Source organism: Arachis hypogaea, chromosome 11 (assembly GCF_003086295.3).
Source record: "Arachis hypogaea cultivar Tifrunner chromosome 11, arahy.Tifrunner.gnm2.J5K5, whole genome shotgun sequence".
In the NCBI taxonomy this organism is placed as follows: Eukaryota; Viridiplantae; Streptophyta; class Magnoliopsida; order Fabales; family Fabaceae; genus Arachis; species Arachis hypogaea.
Window position 1 is genome coordinate 109308178 of NC_092046.1, and position 21691 is coordinate 109329868.

The following is a 21691-nucleotide window of genomic DNA, read 5'->3' on the forward strand; positions in this document are numbered from 1 at the left end:
TTGCCATAGTGGAGGACTTGTCAGCCACCTTGTAGAGTTCTTGAGGTATAATCTCATGAACTTCCACCTCTTCTCCAATCATGATGCTATGGATCATGATGGCCCGGTCTATAGTAACTTCAGACCGGTTGCTAGTGGGAATGATTGAGCATTGAATGAACTCCAACCATCCTCTAGCTATAGGCTTGAGGTCCAATCTTCTTAGTTGAACCGGCTTGCCTTTGGAGTCAACCTTCCATTGAGCTCCTTCTACACATATGTCCATAAGGACTTGGTCCAACCTTTGATCAAAGTTGACTCTCCTTGTGTAGGGGCGTGCGTTCTCTTCCATGTATGGCAAGTTGAACGCCAACCTCACATTTTCCGGACTAAAATCTAAGTATTTCCCCCGAACCATTGTAACATAGTTCTTTGGATCCGGGTTCTTACTTTGATCATGGTTCTTGGTGATCCATGTATTGGCATAGAACTCTTGAACCATTAGGATGCCGACTTGTTGGATGGGATTTGTTAGAACTTCCAAACCTCTTCTTTGAATTTCATGTCGGATCTCCGGATACTCATTTCTTTTGAGTTTAAAAGGGACCTCAGGGACCACCTTCTTTTTGGCCACAACATCATAGAAGTGGTCTTGATGGGCTTTGGAGATGAACCTTTCCATCTCCCATGACTCGGATGTGGAAGCTTTTATCTTCCCTTTCCCTCTTCTAGAGGATTCTTCGGTCTTAGATGCCATCAATGGTAATGGAAAAACAAAAAAAGCTATGCTTTTACCACACCAAACTTAGAATATTGCTCGCCCTCGAGCAATAAACAAAAGAATAGAAGAAGAAGAAGAAGAAGAAGAAATATGGAGAGGGAGAGGGAGATGTGGTTTCGGCCAAGAAGGGTGTAGAGGGGTGTGTTGTGTGAATTTGATGAAGAATAGAGGGCTTTATATAGGGAAGGGAGGGGGGGTTAAGGTTCGGCCATATGGGTGGGTTTGGGTGGGAAATTGGTTTTGAATTTTGAAGGTAGGTGGAGTTTATGAGGTAGTTTTATGGGGAAGAGTGGATGGATGTGAGTGGTGAAGAGGTGATGGGGAAGAGAGTTTGAGGTGATTGGTGAAGGGTTTTTGGGGAAGAGTGTTTATGGGGTTGTGTGAAAGAGAGTGGTGAGAAGAAGTGAGTGGAGGTAGGTGGGGATCCTGTGGGGTCCACAGATCTTGAGTGGATCCTGTGGGGTCCACAGATCCTGAGTGGATCCTGAGGTGTCAAGGCATTTACATCCCTGCACCCATTAGGCATGTAAAAATGCCTTTGTACCCAACTCTGGGCGTTCAGCGCCAGGTTGGTGGCCATTTTGGGCGTTCAACGCCCATTTGTGTGCCATTTCTGGTGTTTGAACACCAGAACCATGCTTGTTCTGGCATTCAGCACCTAGAAGCTGCCCATTTTGGGCGTTCAGCGCCAGAACCATGCTCTGTTCTGGCGCTGAACGCCAGACAGATGCTCCTCCAGGGTGTGATTTTTCTTCTGCTGTTTTTGATTCCGTTTTCAATTTTTATATTTATTTTGTGACTCCACATGATCATGAACCTAAGAAAACATGAAAAACAATAAAAATAAGAATTAGATAAACATTGGGTTGCCTCCCAACAAGCGCTTCTTTAATGTCAATAGCTTGACAGTGGGCTCTCATGGAGCCTCACAGATGTGCAGAGCTTTGTTGAAACTCTCCAACACCAAACTTAGAGTTTGGATATGGGAGTTCAACACCAAACTTAGAGTTTGGTTGTGGCCTCCCAACACCAAACTTAGAGTTTGACTGTGGGGCTTTGGTTGACTCTGCTTGGAGAGAAGCTTTTTCTGCTTCCTCTCCATAGTTGTAGAGGGAGATCCTTGAGTTTTAAACACAAGGGAGTCCTCATTCCATTGAAGGACTATTTCACCTCTGTCAACATCAATCACAGCTCTTGCTGTGGCCAGGAAAGGTCTTCCTAGGATGATGGATTCATCCTCTTCCTTTCCAGTATCCAGGACTATGAAATCAGTAGGTATGTAAAGGCCCTCAACCTTTACTAATACATCTTCTACTTGTCCATAAGCCTGTTTTCTTGAGCTGTCTGCCATCTCTAGTGAGATTTTAGCAGCTTGCACCCCATAGATTCCCAGTTTCTCTATTACAGAGAGGGGCATGAGGTTTATTCCTGAACCAAGGTCACACAGAGCTTTAAAGATCATAGTGCCTATGGTACATGGTATTATGAACTTTCCAGGATCCTGTCTCTTCTGAGGTAATGTCAGTTGATCCAGATCACTCAGTTCATTGATGAACAAGGGAGGTTCAACTTCCCAAGTATCAATGCCAAATAATTTGGCATTCAGCTTCATGATTGCACCAAGAAACTTGGCAGTTTGCTCATCAGTAACATCCTCATTCTCTTCAGAAGAGGAATACTCATCAGAGCTCATGAAGGGCATAAGGAAGTTCAATGGAATCTCTATGGTCTCTAGATGAGCCTCAGAGTCCTTTGGTTCCTCAGAGGGAAGCTCTTTATTGATCACTGGATGTCCCAGGAGGTCTTCCCCCTTGGGATTCACGTCCTCTCCTCTCCTCACAGGTTCGGCCAAGGTGCTTATGTCAATGGCCTTGCACTCTCTTTTTGGATTCTCTTCTGTATTGCTTGGGAGAGTACTAGGAGGGATTTCAGTGATCCTTTTACTCTGCTGGCCCACTTGTGCTTCCAAGTTTCTAATGGAAGACCTTGTTTCATTCATGAAACTTACAGTGGCCTTGGACAGATCAGAGACTAAATTTGCTAAATTAGAAGTATTTTGTTCAGATTTCTCTGTCTGTTGCTGAGTTGATGATGGAAAAGGCTTGCTATTGCTAAATCTGTTTCTTCCACCATTATTAAAGCCTTGTTGAGGCTTTTGATCCTTCCATGAGAAATTTGGATGATTTCTCCATGTTGAGTTATAGGTGTTTCCATAAGGTTCACCTAAGTAATTTACCTCTGCTATTGCAGGGTTCTCAGGATCATAGGCTTCTTCTTCAGAAGATGCCTCTTGAGTATTGTTGGATGCAGCTTGCATTCCATGCAAACTCTGAGAGATCATATTGACTTGCTGAGTCAATATTTTATTCTGAGCCAATATGACATTCAGAGTATCAACTTCAAGAACTCCATTCTTCATAGGCGTCCCATTACTCACAGGATTCCTTTCAGAAGTGTACATGAACTGGTTATTAGCAACCATGTCAATGAGTTCTTGAGCTTCTGCAGGCGTTTTCTTTAGGTGAATGGATCCACCTGCAGAAGTGTCCAGTGACATCTTTGATAGCTCAGATAAACCATCATAGAATATATCCAGGATGGTCCATTCTGAAAGCATGTCAGAAGGACACTTTTTGGTCAACTGTTTGTATCTTTCCCAAGCTTCATAGAGGGATTCACCTTCTTTCTGTCTGAAGGTTTGAACATTAGCTCTAAGCTTGCTCAGCTTTTGAGGAGGAAAGTACTTGGCTAAGAAAGCCGTGACCAGCTTATCCCACGAGTTCAGGCTGTCTTTAGGTTGAGAGTCCAACCATAATCTAGCTCTGTCTCTTACAGCAAAGGGGAAAAGCATGAGCCTGTAGACTTCAGGATCTACTCCATTAGTCTTAACAGTATCACATATCTACAAGAATTCAGTTAAGAACTGAAAAGGATCTTCAGATGGAAGTCCATGAAACTTGCAGTTCTGCTGCATCAGAGAAACTAATTGAGGTTTCAGCTCAAAGTTGTTTGCTCCAATGGCAGGAATGGAGATGCTTCTTCCATGTAAATTGGAATTAGGTGCAGTAAAGTCACCAAGCATCTTCCTTACATTATTATTATTTTCGGCTGCCATCTCCTCTTCCTGTTCGAAAATTTCTGAAAGATTATCTCTGGATTGTTGTAATTTAGCTTCTCTTAATTTTATCTTCAGAGTCCTTTCAGGTTCTGGATCTGCTTCCACAAGAATGTTCTTATCCTTGCTCCTGCTCATATGACAAAGAAGAAGGCACAGAAAAATAATGATAATAATAGAGATCCTTTATACCACAGTATAGGGATCCCTGTGTGAGTAGAAGAAGAGGGGGAGACAAAGAATGTAATATAATGGAAGAAACACAACTGTGAGGAGGCTAGAGATGTGAGATGAGATGTTAGGATATGAATGAATAAATAGAGTAAGATGGGGGAGGGAAAATTTTCGAAAATTATTTTGAAAAAGAGTTAGTGATTTTTGAAAATAGTTTTTGAAAAATGTTTAGTATTTTTTTTTCGAAATTTTTTTGAAATCAGAAATAAAAATAAAAATAATTAGTTAATTAAAAAGAAATTTTTGAAAAAGGGGGAGATATTTTCAAAAATTAGAAAGAGAGAATTAGTTAGGTGGTTTTGAAAAAGTTAAGAAACAAACAAAAAGTTAGTTAGTTAGTTGAAACAAATTTTGAAAACCAATTTTGAAAAGATAAGAAGTTAGGAAGTTAGAGAAGATATTTTGAAATCATATTTTAGAAAAAGATAAGAAGATATTTTTGAAAAGATATGATTGAAATTAGTTTTGAAAAAGATTTGATTTTTAAAATCACAATTAATGACTTGATTCATAAGAAATCACAAGATATGATTCTAGAACTTAAAGTTTGAATCTTTCTTAACAAGCAAGTAACAAACTTCAAATTTTTGAATCAAAACATTAATTGATTATGTTATTTTCTAAAATTTGGTCTAAAAATAAGAAAAAGATTTTTGAAAAATATTTTTGGAATTTTCGAAAATAACTAAGAATTTTGAAAAAGATTTGATTTTTGAAAAAGATTTTGAAAAAGATAAGATTTTCAAATTGAAAATTTGATTTGACTCATAAGAAACAACTTGATTTTAAAAATTTTTGAAAAAGTCAACCCAAATTTTCGAATTTGATGAGAGAAAAGAGGAAGATATTTTTTTTGATTTTTTGAATTTTTATGAAAAACATGAAAATTATGCAATGCATGAAATTTTTTTAGATCAAAAAAATGAATGCATGCAAGAATGCTATGAATGTCAAGATGAACACCAAGAACACTATGAATGTCAAGATGAACATCATAGACACCATTTTGAAAAATTTTTAATGCAAAGAAAACATGCAAGACACCAAACTTAGAATTCTTTAATGCTTAGGCACTAAGAATTCAAAAATGCATATGATAAACATGAAAAGACACAAAACAAAAAATCATCAAGATCAAACAAGAAGACTTACCAAGAACAACTTGAAGATCATGAAGAACACTATGAATGCATGAAATTTTCGAAAAATGTAAGATGCATATGCAATTGACACCAAACTTATAACATGACTCAAGACTCAAACAAGAAACACAAAAATATTTTTTTTTTATTTTTACGATTTTCTAATTTTTTTTGGATTTTTTTTTCGAAAATTAATTGAAAGAGAAAAATAAGGATTCCAAAATTTTTAATATGAATTCCAGGAATCTTGCATTCTTAGTCTAAAGCTTCAGTCCAGGAATTAGACATGGCTCACTAGCCAGCCAAGCTTTCAAAGAAACCTCCAGTCCAAAACACTAGACATGGCCAATGGCCAGCCAAGCTTCAGCATTTAACACTAGAGTATATTGCTCTTGATAACAAATTGCTGCTCATCATTTATCAAGTATGTAACTTACCTCTGATGGTTTGGAAGCCTCAGTCCAAAAGAATTTAGACATGGCTTTACAGCCAGCCAGGCTTCACATGCTTCATGAAACACTAGAATTCATTCTTAAAAATTCTGAATAAATTTTATTTTTGAAAACATTTTTATTTTTTTCGAAAACAGATGAGAAAATTTTAGAAATATTTTTGAAAGAATTTTTTTTTGAAAACAAAACGAAAAGAAAATTACCTAATCTGAGCAACAAGATGAGCCATCAGTTGTCCAAACTCGAACAATCCCCGGCAACGGTGCCAAAAACTTGGTGCACGAAATTGTGATGTCCAGGCTCGAACAATCCCTGGCAACGTGAGCAACTTGGTACGCGTAATCGTGATTACACTTTAATTATGTAAAATTCATGGCTCTTTCTTCCCCTGGAAATGGCGCCAATAACATGGTGCCAATACCATGGTTCACAACTTCGATACAACTAACCAGCAAGTGCACTGGGTCGTCCAAGTAATACCTTACGTGAGTAAGGGTCGAATCCCACGGAGATTGTTGGTATGAAGCAAGCTATGGTCACCTTGTAAATCTCAGTCAGGCGGATATAAAATAATCATGGAGTTTTTGAATAATAAATAATAGAATAGGGATAGAGATACTTATGTAATCATTGGTAGGAATTTCAGATAAGCGAATGGAGATGCTTTCGTTCCTCTGAACCTCTGCTTTCCTGCTATCTTCATCCAATCAGTCTCACTCCTTTCCATGGCTGGCTTTATGTGATACATCACCACTGTCAATGGCTACTTTCGGTCATCTCTCAGGAAAATGATCCAATGCCCTGTCACGGCACGGCTAATCGTCTGGAGGCATCACCCTTGCCAATGTCTTCATCTTATCCTCTCAGTGAATAATATTCTCACGCACCCTGTCATGGCACGACTATTCATCTGTCGGTTCTCGATCATGCTGGAATAGGATTTACTATCCTTATGCGTCTGTCACTAACGCCCTGCAATCGCGAGTTAGGAGCTCGTCACAGTCATTCAATCATTGAATCCTACTCGGAATACCACAGACAAGGTTTAGACCTTCCGGATTCTCTTGAATGCCGCCATCATTCTAGCTTACGCCACGAAGATTCTGGTTAAGAGATCTAAGAGATATTCATTCTAGCTTATTTCATGTAGAACAGAAGTGTTTGTCAGGCACGCGTTCATAAGGGAGAAGGATGATGAGCGTCACACATAATCATCACCTTCATCACGTTCTTGGGTGCGAATGGATATCTTAGAAGAGAAATAAGAAGAATTGAATAGAAAACAGTAGTACTTTGCATTAATCCTTGAAGAACAGCAGAGCTCCACACCTTAATCTATGGAGTGTAGAAACTCTACCGTTGAAAATACATAAGTGAAGGTCCAGGCATGGCCGAGATGGCCAGCCCCCTTGGTCTAAGAACAATGCGTTCAAAGATGATCCTAAGATCCTAAGATGATCAAAATATTAAAACTGAGACCAAAGATGTCTAATACAATAGTAAGAGGTCCTATTTATAATAAACTAGCTACTAGGGTTTACATGAGTAAGTAATTGATGCATAAATCCACTTCCGGGGCCCACCTGGTGTGTGTTTGGGCTGAGCTTAAGTGTAGCACGTGCAGAGGCCATTGGTGGAGTTGAACGCCAGGTTTTGATCCATTTCTGGCGTTCAACTCTGGTTTTGGATCCTTTTCTGGCGCTGGACGCCAGATTTGGGCAAAGAGCTGGCGTTGAATGCCAGTTTACGTCGTCTATTCTAGGCCAAAGTATGGACTATTATATATTTCTGGAAAGCCCTGGATGTCTAATTTCCAACGCAATTGGAAGCGAGCCATTTCGAGTTCTGTAGCTCCAAAAAATCCACTTTGAGTGCAGGGAGGTCAGAATCCAACAGCATCAGTAGTCCTTTTTCAACCTCTGAATCTGATTTCTGCTCAAGTCCCTCAATTTCAGCCAGAAAATACCTGAAATCACAGAAAAACACACAAACTCATAGTAAAGTCCAGAAATGTGAATTTAACATAAAAACTAATGAAAACATCCCTAAAAGTAACTAGATCCTACTAAAAACATACTAAAAACAATGCCAAAAAGCGTATAAATTATCCGCTCATCACTTACCTAGTGTTCGATGTATTGTTTACTTTGATTATGGAGTAGTCTTCTTTACTCTTGGCCTAGTTCAAGCGAATTGGGTAAACTTGAGTCATTGGGTCTAATGGATTTGATGATTTGGGAGCCCTTGGTGGTCAATTTGATACTCATTGATGCCAACCCACTACTAATCCAATTAGTAGGTAGTTGGGACTTATGGGTTGATGTTATCAAAGCCATTTGACGTACTTCAAGTCTAGGAGTAGATATCACGTACTTAAGACTTTGAGGGTAGACTTAATGAGCTTGGTTCCTCATAATTGTCAAGATACGGTTGTTAGACAAGGATCGTGACCCCAATTCCCATGCCTAGCCAAGAATTGCTTTTATTATTCATATTTGAAAACCAATTTTCCCAAATTATTTGCTTTAGTTACAGTTTCTTGCTTGGTTTATAATAGAATTAAGTGGAATGTTGCTTGTTCATTGGAATTGCTCATGTTTTGCTTAGATAGTTGAATTAGTTTGTTGCAATTTAAGAATACTTGCTTGTTAAGATTCCCATTTATTTTTATGCTCATAACTCACAACCCCGTATTTCTAACCAATGTTGAAGCACATGTTTGCCCATTCCTTGTGAGACGACCCGAGATTTGAATACTTCGGTTATTTCTATTGGGGTTGAACTTGTGACAACCAAATCCCTCTCTAAATTTGACCCCCGAGGATTGTTGTTGGTAGAGCTATACTTGCACCGTGGTTTTATTGGAGAAAATCTTTACCAATACACCCTTGGGAGCCTATCAAATTTTTGGCGCCATTGCCGGGGAATGGTTGCAACATATGCCTTGATATTGGTTATGTGAATATATGAATATTGTAGATATTTTACTTCTCTCAATACTTAGCTATAGTTTAGATTTCTTTTGCATTTGTGCTATGACTTTCAAGTTTGATGACTCGGTCTCAACCGAATTCTAGCTTAGCCAATTTTGATCCTGAGATCGAAAGAGCTTTGTTACACACTCGGCAAGCTAGACGGCGGTTGGACTATACGCCTAGTACTCTTGAGGAAAATACCGAATCACTAGACGTCACCGAGAGTGACTTGGAGTCCGCTACTTCCTATTCTTCTGTTGACACTACTAATACATCTTTGCATCCTACAGGTGAGCCACACATGGCAGAGCCACGCCGGATCACTTTGCATGAGCAAGGAGCTCCGGATATCATACTTCAACCGTTGCAAGCAAGGTATCCTAACCTTGATCCAAACTTTGAGTTGAAGAGTAGCTTGATAAATCTACATCCTAAGTATCATGGGTTGCCGGGTCAAGACCCCATCCGACATTTGAAGGATTTTCAAGTTGCTTGTTCTACGGCTCGAAGGCATGGAGCCGATGAGGTAGCTATCATGGTTTTTTGCCTTCCCTTTCTCTCTTGAAGCGCAAGCAAAAACATGGTTCTACTCGCTACCGGATGAGATTGTGACAAATTGGGATTTCTTGAGAAGAGAGGTTCTTGATAAGTTCTTCCCACCGGAGAAGACCGACTACATCCGGAAAGAGATTTCGGGTATAATGCAAAGAGACCAAGAGAGTTTGTACGAGTATTGGTCTCGGTTCAAGAGGCTATTGGAGTCATGTCCACACCACGGAATGACCACTCACTTGCTCATTAGCTACTTTACCGGAGGTCTTTGTGCGGAAGATAGAAGATTACTCACCGCTTCTAGTCGCGGTTCCCTTTCGAAAAACAAGACGGAGGTAGAAGCTTGGAATTTGATAAAGGATGTTGCCGAAGCTACACAACACACAAGGGTGAGAAGTAATCCTCTCAAGGGTGTGGTAGAACCATCCCCCTCCGAAGCAAGTCTAACCAAGGCACGTGGGGATATGACCACCTTCCTTACACAAATCCAAAGGGATCAAAAGGAATACTACTCCATCCAAGCCGTCCAAGCCCCACCTCCGGTTGCTCAACTTGAAGGCCTCCTAGAATTTGTGGTTTGTGCTCTAGCACCACACATTACACCGACCAATGCCATCAAATTCAAGAGGAACATGCCCTTGTGGTAGCCAATGTGAATTACAACAACCGTCCACCCTTGATGAAGAAGGCGAAGAAGACACCGGAGTTTGAATTGAACATGCTTCAAGTGTTCAAAAAGGTTGAGGTAACCATACCACTCCTTGATGCTATTCAACAAATTCCAAAGTATGCAAAATTTTTGAAAGACTTGTGTACACACAAGGATAGGATAAGAGAATTGGAGACATTATCCTTGGGTAGTTCAATTTCTTCCTTGATGGAACCTATTCCAAGAAAATGTGGAGACCCTGGACCGTGCTTAGTGTCTTGTTGTATTGGTGGATACACTTTTCATGATTGTATGTGTGACTTGGAAGCTTGTGTAAGCATCATGCCACTTTCTATCTATGTGCGGTTGAATTTAGCTCAGTTAAAGAAGTCGGCGGCGAGATTTGCCTTAGCCGATAAGAGTGTGATCACAGTGATGGGGATAGCGGAAGATGTACTCGTGGCAATTAAAATTTGGTTTTTTCGGTTGACTTTTACATCCTTGAAATGCCTCCAACAGAAAATAGAAGCTCCTCCTCCGTTCTACTTGGTAGACCCTTCCTCAAAACCTCCAAATTCAAGTTAGATGCCTTCACCGGTATATATTCCTTTGGGGTTGGAGACAAGACTATCAAGTTCAATTTAGAGGAAGCCATGAAACATTCTCCCGAAGAACATTCTGTGCTACGATGTGATGTGATTGATGAAGTGGTAGCGGAAGTGCAAGAAGAAGACAATGACAAGTTGTGCTACCCCATTGTTGAGGAGACGGATGACCAAGAAGATGAACATGAAGAATTTGTCGAGAATAAATCCCATGAGATTGATGAAAAGGAACCTCAACTTGAGATAAAAAGTGAATTGAAGCCCCTTCTATCTCATTTGAAGTATGCTTTCTTAGAGGATAACCAAAGGTTTCCGGTCATTATTGCTAGTGAGCTCTCAAGTGAAGAAGAGGGAAAGCTCCTAGATGTTCTCAGAGAGTACAGGAAAGCAATAGGATGGAGCCTAGCGGATATTGTGGGAATTGACTCCCGCAAGTGCATGCATAGGATATTTCTCCAAGATGGAGCTAAGCCGGTTAGGCAACCGCAAAGGAGGCTCAACCCAACCATCCTCAATGTAGTGAAGAAAGAGGTCACCCGATTACTGGATGCGGATATCATATACCCAATTTCCGACAGTGAGTGGGTGAGCCCGGTTCAAGTTGTCCCCAAGAAGTCGGGCATCACAACGGTCGAGAAGGACGACGGTGAAATGGTCACTAAAAGAGTACAAAATGTGTGGCGAGTATGTATTGACTACAGAAGATTGAACGCCGCCACACGGAAGGACCATTACCCCTTACCCTTCATCGATTAGATGCTAGACCGCATGGCAGGTAAATCTCACTACTGCTTTCTTGATGGATTTATTGGCTACTTCCAGATACATATTACTCCTGAAGATCAGGAGAAGACCACGTTTACTTATCCGTTTGGCACCTTTGCCTATAAAAGGATGCCATTTGGACTATGTAACGCACCCGCTACTTTTCAGTGGCGCATGACGAGTGTCTTCTCCCATCTAATGGAGAATTGCCTGGAAGTCTTTATGGACGACTTCAGCGTTTATGGTACTTCATTCAATTTTTGTTTAGAGAGCTTGGCCAAGGTCCTAGCTAGATGTGTTGACACTAACCTTGTCTTAAATTTTGAAAAATGTCACTTTATGGTACAACAAAGTATAGTGTTAGGACATGTAGTATCTCATGAAGGCATTTCTGTAGACCCGGCCAAGGTCGATGTTATCACCACTTTGCCTCACCCCTCATCCGTGAGGGAGGTCCGCTCGTTTTTGGGACATGCAGGATTTTATAGGCGCTTTATCAAGGACTTCAGCAGGATTGCTTTGCCATTGTTGCGCCTACTCCAAAAAAATGTGGATTTTGAGTTTGATGGTGAATGTGTAAAAGCTTTTGAAGAGCTAAGGAGAGTTCTTACCACGGCACCAATTGTGAGAGGCCCCAACTGGACGTTGCCATTTGAGATAATGTGCGATGCGTCAAACCATGCTGTGGGTGCCGCGCTTGCACAGCGCGATGGTAAACTCCCTTATGTCATTACTTACTGGTGCACGAAATTGTGATCATCAACAATGGTGCCAAAGACTTGGAGCTCTCAAACGTGAATCACATGGAGACTGTCGGCTTGAAGCAAGCTATGGTCATCTTGTAAATCTCAGTCAGGCAGATTCAAATGGTTATGGAGGATTGATAATTAAAGATAAATAAAACATAAAATAAGATAAAGATAGAGATACTTATGTAATTCATTGGTAGGAATTTCAGATAAGCGTATGAAGATGCTTTGTTCCTCCTGAACCTCTGCTTTCCTATTGCCTTCTTCCAATCATTCATACTCCTTTCCATGGAAAGCTTTATGTTGGGCATCACCGTTGTCAATGGCTACTTCCCGTCCTCTCAGTGAAAATATTCTACGCACGCTGTCACCGCACGGCTAATCATCTGTCGGTTCTCGATCATGTTAGAATAGGATCCATTGATCCTTTTGCGTCTGTCACACGCCCAACAATCGCGAGTTTGAAGCTCGTCACAATCATCCCTTCTCAGATCCTACTCGAAATACCACAGACAAGGTTTAGACTTTCCGGATCTCAAGAATGACCGCCAATAATTCTAGTATGTACCACGAAGGTTCTAATATTAGATTAGAAACCCAAGAGATACACATTCAAGCTTGTTTGCATGTAGAACGGAAGTGGTTGTCAGTCACGCGTTCATAGGTGAGAATGGTGATGAGTGTCACATAATCATCACATTCATCATGTTCTTGGGAGCGAATGAATATCTTGGAGAAGAAATAGACTTGAGTTGAATAGAAAAACAATAGTACTTTGTATTAATTCATGAAAAACAGTAGAGCCCCACACCTTAATCTATGGTGTGTAGAAACTCCACCGTTGAAAATACATAAGAACAAGGTCTAGGCATGACCGAGAGGCCAGCCTCCAAAACGTGATCAAGGGATCAAAAGATAATCCAAAGATGAAAATACAATAGCAAAAGGTCCTATTTATAGAAAACTAGTAGCCTAGGATTACAGAAATAGGTAATTAATGCAGAAATCTTCTTCCGGGCCCACTTGGTGTGTTCTTGGGCTGAGCATTGAAGCTTCCATGTGTAGAGTCTTTACTTGGAGTTAAACGCCAACTTTTGTGTCACTTTGGGCGTTTAACTCCAGCTTTTGTGCCAGTTCTGGAGTTAAACGCCAGAATTCTTGAGCTGACTTGGAACGCCTGTTTGGGCCATCAAATCTTGGGCAAAGTATGGACTATTATATATTGCTGGAAAGCCCAGGATGTCTTCTTTCCAACGCAAGTGATAGTGCGCCAATTGGGTTTCTGTAGCTCCAGAAAATCCACTTAGAGTGTAGGGAGGTCAGAATCCAACAACATCTGCAGTCCTTTTTCAGCCTCTGAATCAGATTTTTGCTCAGGTCCCTCAATTTCAGCCAGAAAATACCTGAAATCACAGAAAAACACACAAACTCATAGTAAAGTCCAGAAAAGTTATTTTTATTTAAAATCTAATAAAAATATAATAAAAACTAATTAAAATATACTAAAAACATACTAAAAACAATGCCAAAAAGCGTATAAATTATCCGCTCATCACTTACTCTTCTAAGACATTAGATGCGGCACAATCCAACTATACCACTACTGAAAAAGAACTCCTAGCTATTGTTCATGCTTTAGATAAATTCAGATCTTATTTGCTAGGTTCAAAGATAGTGGTATACACGGATCATGTAGCTTTAAAGTACTTATTGACAAAGAATGAGTCAAAGCCTAGACTCATACGTTGGATCTTGCTTTTGCGAGAATTCGACATTGAGATTAGGGACCGGAGTGGATCTCAAAACCTGGTTGCAGATCATTTAAGCCGCATTGAGAATTTAAAAATTGATCCATTTCCGATCAATGACTTATTCCCATTGGATAGTTTGCATGCTATGTCGGATAGCCTTCCTTGGTTTGCCCGAATGGCGAACTACTTGGTTGCAAGAATCTTCCCTCCCAACTTTTCAAAAAATCAAAGGGACAAGTTGAGGAGTAATTCCAAATACTATATTTGGGATGACCCTCACTTGTGGAAGAGAGGCGTAGACCAAGTAATTCAAAGATGTGTCCCGGAGTCTGAATTCCAACCAATTCTTGAAGCTTGTCATTCGTCCGAATGTGGTGGCCACTTTGTCCCACAAAGGACTGCTAAAAAAGTGTTGGATTGTGGATTCTGGTGGCCAACCTTATTCAGGGATGCTAACCGGTTATGTGTGTCTTGCCATCATTGTGAGAAGTCAGGAAACGCATCCCAAAGGGATGAAATGCCTCAGCAACCTATGTTGTTCTATGAGATATTTGATGTATGGGGCATTGACTTTATGGGACTGTTTCCCAACTCTAGTGGGTATCTGTATATTCTGTTAGCGGTTGACTACGTGTCAAAGTGGGTAGAGGCCGTACCTACCCGCCTTGACGACGCCAATGCCGTTGTTTCTTTCATTAGGAATCACATTGTATGCCGTTATGGGTCGCCACGAGCAATCGTGAGCGACCAAGGATCCCACTTTTGTAACAGGAAGGTAGAAGCATTGCTCAAGCGCTATGGAGTGTCGCATAAGGTTGCTACTGCTTATCATCCGCAAACAAATGGACAAGCAGAAGTGTCCAACCGGGAAATCAAGAGAATCTTGGAGAAAGTGGTCAATCCACAAAGAAAGGATTGGAGCCTCCGGTTAGGAGATGCACTATGGGCGTATAGAACGGCCTACAAGACTCCGATAGGGATGAGTCATTTCCAGATCGTCTATGGTAAGGCGTGCCACCTTTTGGTGGAGATTGAGCATTGAGCCTATTGAGCGGTAAAGCAGTGCAACATGAATTTAGCCAAGGCGGGTGAAGCTAGGAAGTTACAACTAGAAGAGCTTGAGTGTTTGAGGAACGAGTCATATGAGAATGCCCGAATTTACAAGGAAAAGACTAAGGCATTTCATGACCATCACATCCGGAAGAAGGACTTTCAAGAAGGTGATGAGGTCCTCCTCTACAACTCAAGGCTCCAATTTATGCCTGGCAAGCTCCGTTTTAGATGGGAAGGACCTTTCAAGGTGAAGGAGATGAAGCCCTACGGAGTAGTGGAATTGTTTGATCCCAAGAGTGAAACAACTTTCAAAGTGAATGGACATAGAGTGAAGAAGTATCATGGTTGCAAGCCCCCAAGAGAGTTAGAGGTGTATATATTGGAGGATACACCAAGGACAGAGGAAGCTTAAGAAAAGGACCGTCTAACTTAAGGACGTTAAAGAAAAGTGCTTGTTGGGAGGCACCCCACCGTGGTAAGATCTTCCTTGTTTATACCATCTTGTTCATATCTTTAGTTTTTTGTGAATTTTGTGATCTTTTGATGATTGATTGAGTGCATAGGAATGCTATCTTTGTTGCTTTTGTTGGATAGGTAGAATGTTCATATAGATAGGATGTGAAAAAGATAAAGAAAACAAAAATATTTCTTTGAAGAAAGGCACCGACGCACCAGCGCACAGTGCGCGTGCGCGCCAGTGGCAAAATTTCACTCTTGGGCCAAATACCCGAGAGTCATGACCACTTTGTGCCCAACTCGCGCCAGGCACCGACGCGTTCGCGTACATGCTGCCTGCGCGCACCCTTGCAAATTAACCATCGACGCACCAGCGCACGGTGCGCGCGCACGCCGATGGAGATATGTGGACTCTCTGGTACAAAATCCAGAGAGTTGTGCCACAATTGGGCCAACCTTGTGCCAAAAATGATGCGTTCGCGCGTTGTGCGCATCCGCGCCAGTTGCGGAATACCTCAAGCACGCGTCCGCGCAAGGTGCGCGTCCGCGCACCTGCCTCACTGATTCACTCTGGTACAAAAACCAGAGACTTGAGCTAACTTTGTGCCACTTCTGTGCCTAAGGCACAACTCCCCTCGCGCGCGTGCGCCACTGACGCACACGCGTCCTCTGCTAGCATCCTCACCGACGCGCCAGTGCACCTTGCGCGCGCGCGCCGGTTGCGCGAGTCAGTTTTATACTTCGCGCCTTGCCCTGTTTTTCTTTCTCTCAAACCCTTTTCTTTCTTAGTTTTTTTTCCTTCTCCCCCCCATCATCTCCCTTCCCCTCTTCTTATTCCCTACCCCCCCACCACTGTCTCCAGCCACTCACCGGCGACAACCAACTTTTCCGGTGGCACTACACCTCTCCCATTTTCTTTCTCATCTTCACAAAAGAAGATTCAACCTTGTTCCTTCATACTTTTCAAGGTTTCAATTCTTCTACTTCTCTTCTTTATTTTCTCTTGCATTATTTCCTCTAGTTAGATGCTTCTTATTACTTTACTTAGTTTCCCTTTTACTTGCATGATGATGTTTCTTGCTTTTTGTTTGCTTACCTTTCCTTTTTCCTTATTTCTCCATGGATGTTGAATTTGAGCTTAATTTGCATTAATAGATCTTTTGTCATTCTTTTTCTTATCTTTCCCATTGTGTGATGTTTATGTGATGATTGATGTTCCATTTTGGGCTTTGAATTGGTTTAATATCTCATAATTGTTCATTGCTTGATTATTGCACGCCAAGTGTTCGAGGAAATGTACATATACCATTTTGGTTCATTTTAGTTATAGATTTTTCAAATTGGTGCTCCCTCCTCATTCACTTACTTTCTCTTAAATGCATTGAGTCTAATTTGTGTGCTTAAAGTTTATACTTGCCAATTAGATATTAATTGAACATGACTTGCTCTTTATTATGGATGCTTGAGACTACTCTTCTCATGCCATTGCATGCTTTACTTCCTCTTGCATCCCATGCCAAGTGTTGTGACCCTTGCTTTTACATTCATCATGGGCACCACAAGTCACTTGCATTTTTTTGTCAAATTGATTCTTGGGTTTAATGTTTTCCTTCCTTCTCTTCCTTTTCAGGATAGCCACCAAGAAAGGCAAGAAGATAGCTTCAAGGAAACCGGCCGCAAAAAGGGCACCCCAAAAGTCAAATTCTAAGGCGCGCTCTTCATTAGGAGCCAAACCCCTATCTAAGAAAGGGAAGACACCCGCTCCTTTTGATGAGAATGACAAGGGCAAACCGGCAAAAGATTCCTCAAGGTTCACCAAACGCTTTTGTGAACTTATGTTCCCCTCCATAGCTGTAAGGAACTATCATCCTGAGCATCTACTCGCTCCGCCGGACAAGGTCGCTCCTTATATTTTGCCCCGCATTGAACAGCGAGGATGGGAGTTTCTTTTGAGGAAACCAAGGGAAATCAACCTCTCTTGGGTGGGAGAATTCTACACTAACTACCATCTTCCCTCTCTTCAATCGGTATACATGCGCCGAAAGTAAGTCTCGGTTTCAGAAGAGGCTATTCAGCAAGTGCTTAATGTCCTACCAGTGCCAAGTGACATGGATGGCTACCAAGAAGTCTTACATCAGCGAGAGAAGTATGGATTCAATTGGGACTCGATTCTCCGAGTCATTGCTGAGCTAGGGACATTTTGGACCCAAGGTCGACTCCGGATGAGGCCCAAGAGCATTGACGCTCGCTTCCTTACTGTGGAAGCTAGAGCTTGGGCCCAGATCCTATCCCACTATGTGCTACCTAGGACCCACAAGTCGTCCCTCACGGCAGACCTCGCCTTGCTTGTTTGGTGTGTTCTCACGGAGAAGCCGATGAATATTCTGCTTCTTGTCAAGCAAGCGATGAGTCAAGTTCACGACCGGGGTAATTTGCCATTTCCAGTATTGGTGTATGACTTAGTTGCTGCTATGGGTGTTTCTTGGGAAGCCAAGGACAAAAAGATCATAGTTCCGGCTAAGGGCGATGTGGTCCCAAGCGGGAAATACCTACACCTTCCCATGAGCAAACCAAGCCTCGACATGGCCCCGCCACTTCTTTTTCCTTCTAGCTCATCATCACCACCACTTCGATCCACACATCAAAGGATAGAAGATCTTCACCGGAAGCTTGATAGATATGAGCGGCGCAACCACCGCCGGTACACTTACATCAAGAAGCTTCTGCGTTGTGTTACCCCCAGCATGGAGGAACCCGAAATATTCACATCCACCTCAAACTGAAGTGATGGGAGCTCTGATGATGGGGATAGTGAAGGTTCCGGTCCTGACCGTCCCTTGCGTATTATTCGTAGCACGGAAGACCGTGCTAATTTCTAAAGTGTGGGGAGGTCGTTCGACCGATCTCCATGGGTAACATTCTCTTCCCCTCAATACCCATGGATTTATCTTTTGCTTAGAAGTTAATATATTGCATGTGTAGTTAGTTTTGCTTGTAAATACCCTTGCATGATAGTTAGTTTCTATAGAGTTACTTGGTCAAAACAATAACTTCCTTTTCAAGAAACTGTGTCCTAGGTGACCTACCAAAATTCTAAAATTTTTTTTTGTAGTAAACTTGCTTTAAGAATGTATTTTGGAACATAATGATTGAGTTAAGAACACAAGCATGAAATTTTTGAGCCTATTGCATGGTTACATCTTTTAACCATTATTTCCATTCTTGTGTGCATATCTCTCTCTATGATTGTGAGTCTTGCTTTGTTTGATTCTATATGTCCATTGCTTGGTGTATGAGTGCATTTACATCATTGAGGCCATCATTTCAACAGTCACTTTTCCCAAATGGCCTTAACCCTTTTATCTACCGTTGCTAACCAATTTTGAGCTCATGATAAACCCTTTTGTTCTTAAATAGAGCACATAAACAACCCTAAGTTAAAAACCATGAATGTCCCTAAATTTGAATCCTTGATTAGCTTAGGTAAGTTAGGATGTGTGTCATTCAAATAGGAGGGTATACTTGGGAAATTCGGGTAGATATATAGGTGTGTAATTGTAGTGTAATTGAAAAATTCTAGGATTTGGGAACATACTCATGTGTTGAATGATGAAACTGTATGCAGTGAAACTTTTGTTCACAAAGAAACCCCAAGAAAAAGGGGATAATAATAAAAAAAATAAAAAAATAAAAAATAAAAGAGAGAAAGCAATGAAAGGGGACAAAGATGCCCCAAGATAAAGTAACAAAAACAATGCATAAGGGTGTGAATTGAAAAGAATGCATGAGTATGCAAAAAGAGTAAAACTCAAGGGTAGCTAGGTAATGTATTGTAGTTGTATAGGTTGTTTTATGTGTCTAGTGGATCCTAGGTTGATCAAGGACTCAAATTTTAAGCCCACTTGGCCATATACATCCTTACCTTCGCCCTAGCCCCATTACAACCCATGAATAAGACCTCATGATACTTGTAAGCATGCATTAAGTAATTGTTGATTATTAGATGAAAGACAAATCTTGGAAAGCATGATTAGGAGAAGATTGAGTGACGAACCCTATACACTTGAGCGAATAGAGCGGATACACTTCCGGTGAGGGTTCGATGCTCAATGCTTGTTCCCGGCTTTCACAAGCGTTCGTTTAGCAAGTCATATGCATTCCATGGTGATGTTCAATTTGGTAGGATTCATGAATCACATACTATTTTCACCCTATATGCCCACATGTATTCTTGGAGGTTAGATTTACTCTTGACCAAGTAGGTAGATGATTTTACATTAGTTGCATGTATCCATTTAGGTAGTTTGCATTTCATAAACCCTTTCCCGTCATGATCTTTAGCCTTTTTATTTTAAGCATGAGGACATGCTTGGTTTAAGTGTGGGAAGATTTGATAAACCCCGATTTTGTGGCTTATCTTGTGCTTATTTTGGGGGATTTTATCAATATTTCTCACACTTATTCGCAAGAAATGCATGGTTTTGTGTTCACTTCCCAATATTGCTCCATGATGGAAAACATGCTTATTTTGCCTTAAAATTGCCATATTTTAATCCTCTTCTATTGCCATTCGATGCCGTGATGTATTTGTTGAGTAATTTCAGGAATTATAGGGTAAGAATGACTTAGAATAGAGGGAGAAAGCATGTACAAAGAGGGAGGAACATGAAAAATTGAAATCTTGGAAAAAGCAGCATCGGCGCGCTTGCGCACTCCACGCGGACGCGTGGATGGGATTGGCTGGAAGCGGCGCGCAAGTATAAACGCATCCGCGTGGATCAGAAGATTTCTATCGACGCGCACGCGCACTTGGCGCGCACGCGTGGATCGCAAAAGCAATCGGCGCGCACGCGTGGGAAGCTGCACGTGACCTCATTAAAGGAAATCATGCCTGGCGATTTCTGAGGCTCATCAGGCCCAATGTCAAGCTGTTTCTGTATGGAAAAGACCCAAAGATGCTAGGGGAAAGGGGGGATCAATCATTTTTACACTAAGACATAATTTTAGCTAATTTTTGGTTCTTTGGTTATTCTAGAGAGAGAAATCGTTGTTTCTCACTAGATCTAGTTTTAATTTGATATTCCCTTGTTGATTTATGAATTGGATCTTGTTAATTACTAGTTTTAATTGTTCAATTTGAATTCCTTGTTACAATTTTGCTTATATCTAGTGATAGTTTTATGAATTCTTGTCAATTGTCATTTTATACCCATTTCATGAATGTTGTGAATCTTGACTTGTTGATGTTACATTGATGATTTCTATGTTTAATTTTGTTGTTTGGATGATTGTATGTTGATAATTGTTAGTGGGTACTTGTAGATTTCAATTTAATTGCTATTTTGAACATGTCTTTTGTTAATGCTTACCAAGTGTTCAATGAATTGTTTACTTTGATTTTGGAGTAGTCTTCTTTACTCTTGGCCTAGGTCAAGGGAATTGGGTAAACATGAGTCATTAGGTCTAATGAATTTGATGATTTGGGAGCCCTTGGTGGTCAATTTGATACTCATTGACGCCAACCCACTACTAATCCAATTAGTAGGTAGGTTGGGACTTATGGGTTGATGTGATCAAAGCCATTTGACGTACTTCAAGTCTAGGAGTAGATATCATGTACTTAAGACTTTGAGGGTAGACTTAATGAGCTTGGTTCCTCATAATTGTCAAGATACGGTTGTTAGACAAGGATCATGACCCCAATTCCCATGCCTAGCCAAGAGTTTCTTTTATTATTCATATTTGAAAACCAATTTTCCCAAATTATCTGCTTTAGTTACAGTTACTTGCTTGGTTTATAATAGAATTAAGTGGAATGTTGATTGTTCATTGGAATTGCTCATGTTTTGCTTAGATAGTTGAATTAGTTTGTTGCAATTTAAGATTACTTGCTTGTTAAGATTCCCATTTATTTTCATCCTCATAACTCACAACCCCGGATTTCTAACCAATGTTGAAGCACATGTTTGCCTATCCCTTGTGAGATGACCCGAGGTTTGAATACTTCGATTATTTCTATTGGGGTTGAACTTGTGACAACCAAATCCCTCTCTAAATTTGACCCCCGAGGATTGTTGTTGGTAGAGCTATACTTGCAACGTGGTTTTATTGGAGAAAATCTTTACCAATACACCCTTCGGAGCCTGTCAAATAGCCGCTATCACTAAGGTGGATTGATTCTCTTAATTCTCTTTTCTCATGTTACTTTTTTCTGTTTTCTATTATGTTTTATTATCTGTTCTTTTGTTCTTGTTGCATGATCATCTATGTCTTAAGGCTATAAAATGTTCCATATGTCTCTCACCTTGCTTAAAAAGAAAATTTTATATGAAAAGAATCGAGAGATACATGAATTTCAAGTTTATAATAAGAATAGTTCAATTATCTTGATGTGGTGGCATTGCTTTTGATTTCTGAATTTATGAATAAATAG

At 40.7% G+C, this 21691-nt stretch overlaps 1 non-coding gene across 1 annotated transcript; it reads left to right on the plus strand.

Annotated features, from left to right (window-relative positions):
- Nucleotides 1-3371: 3371 nt before the first annotated feature.
- LOC112724935 (small nucleolar RNA R71) lies at nt 3372-3479 on the plus strand. The gene has a single exon (XR_003164074.1). It is a non-coding gene; the product is annotated as a small nucleolar RNA R71 (small nucleolar RNA).
- Nucleotides 3480-21691: the final 18212 nt, after the last annotated feature.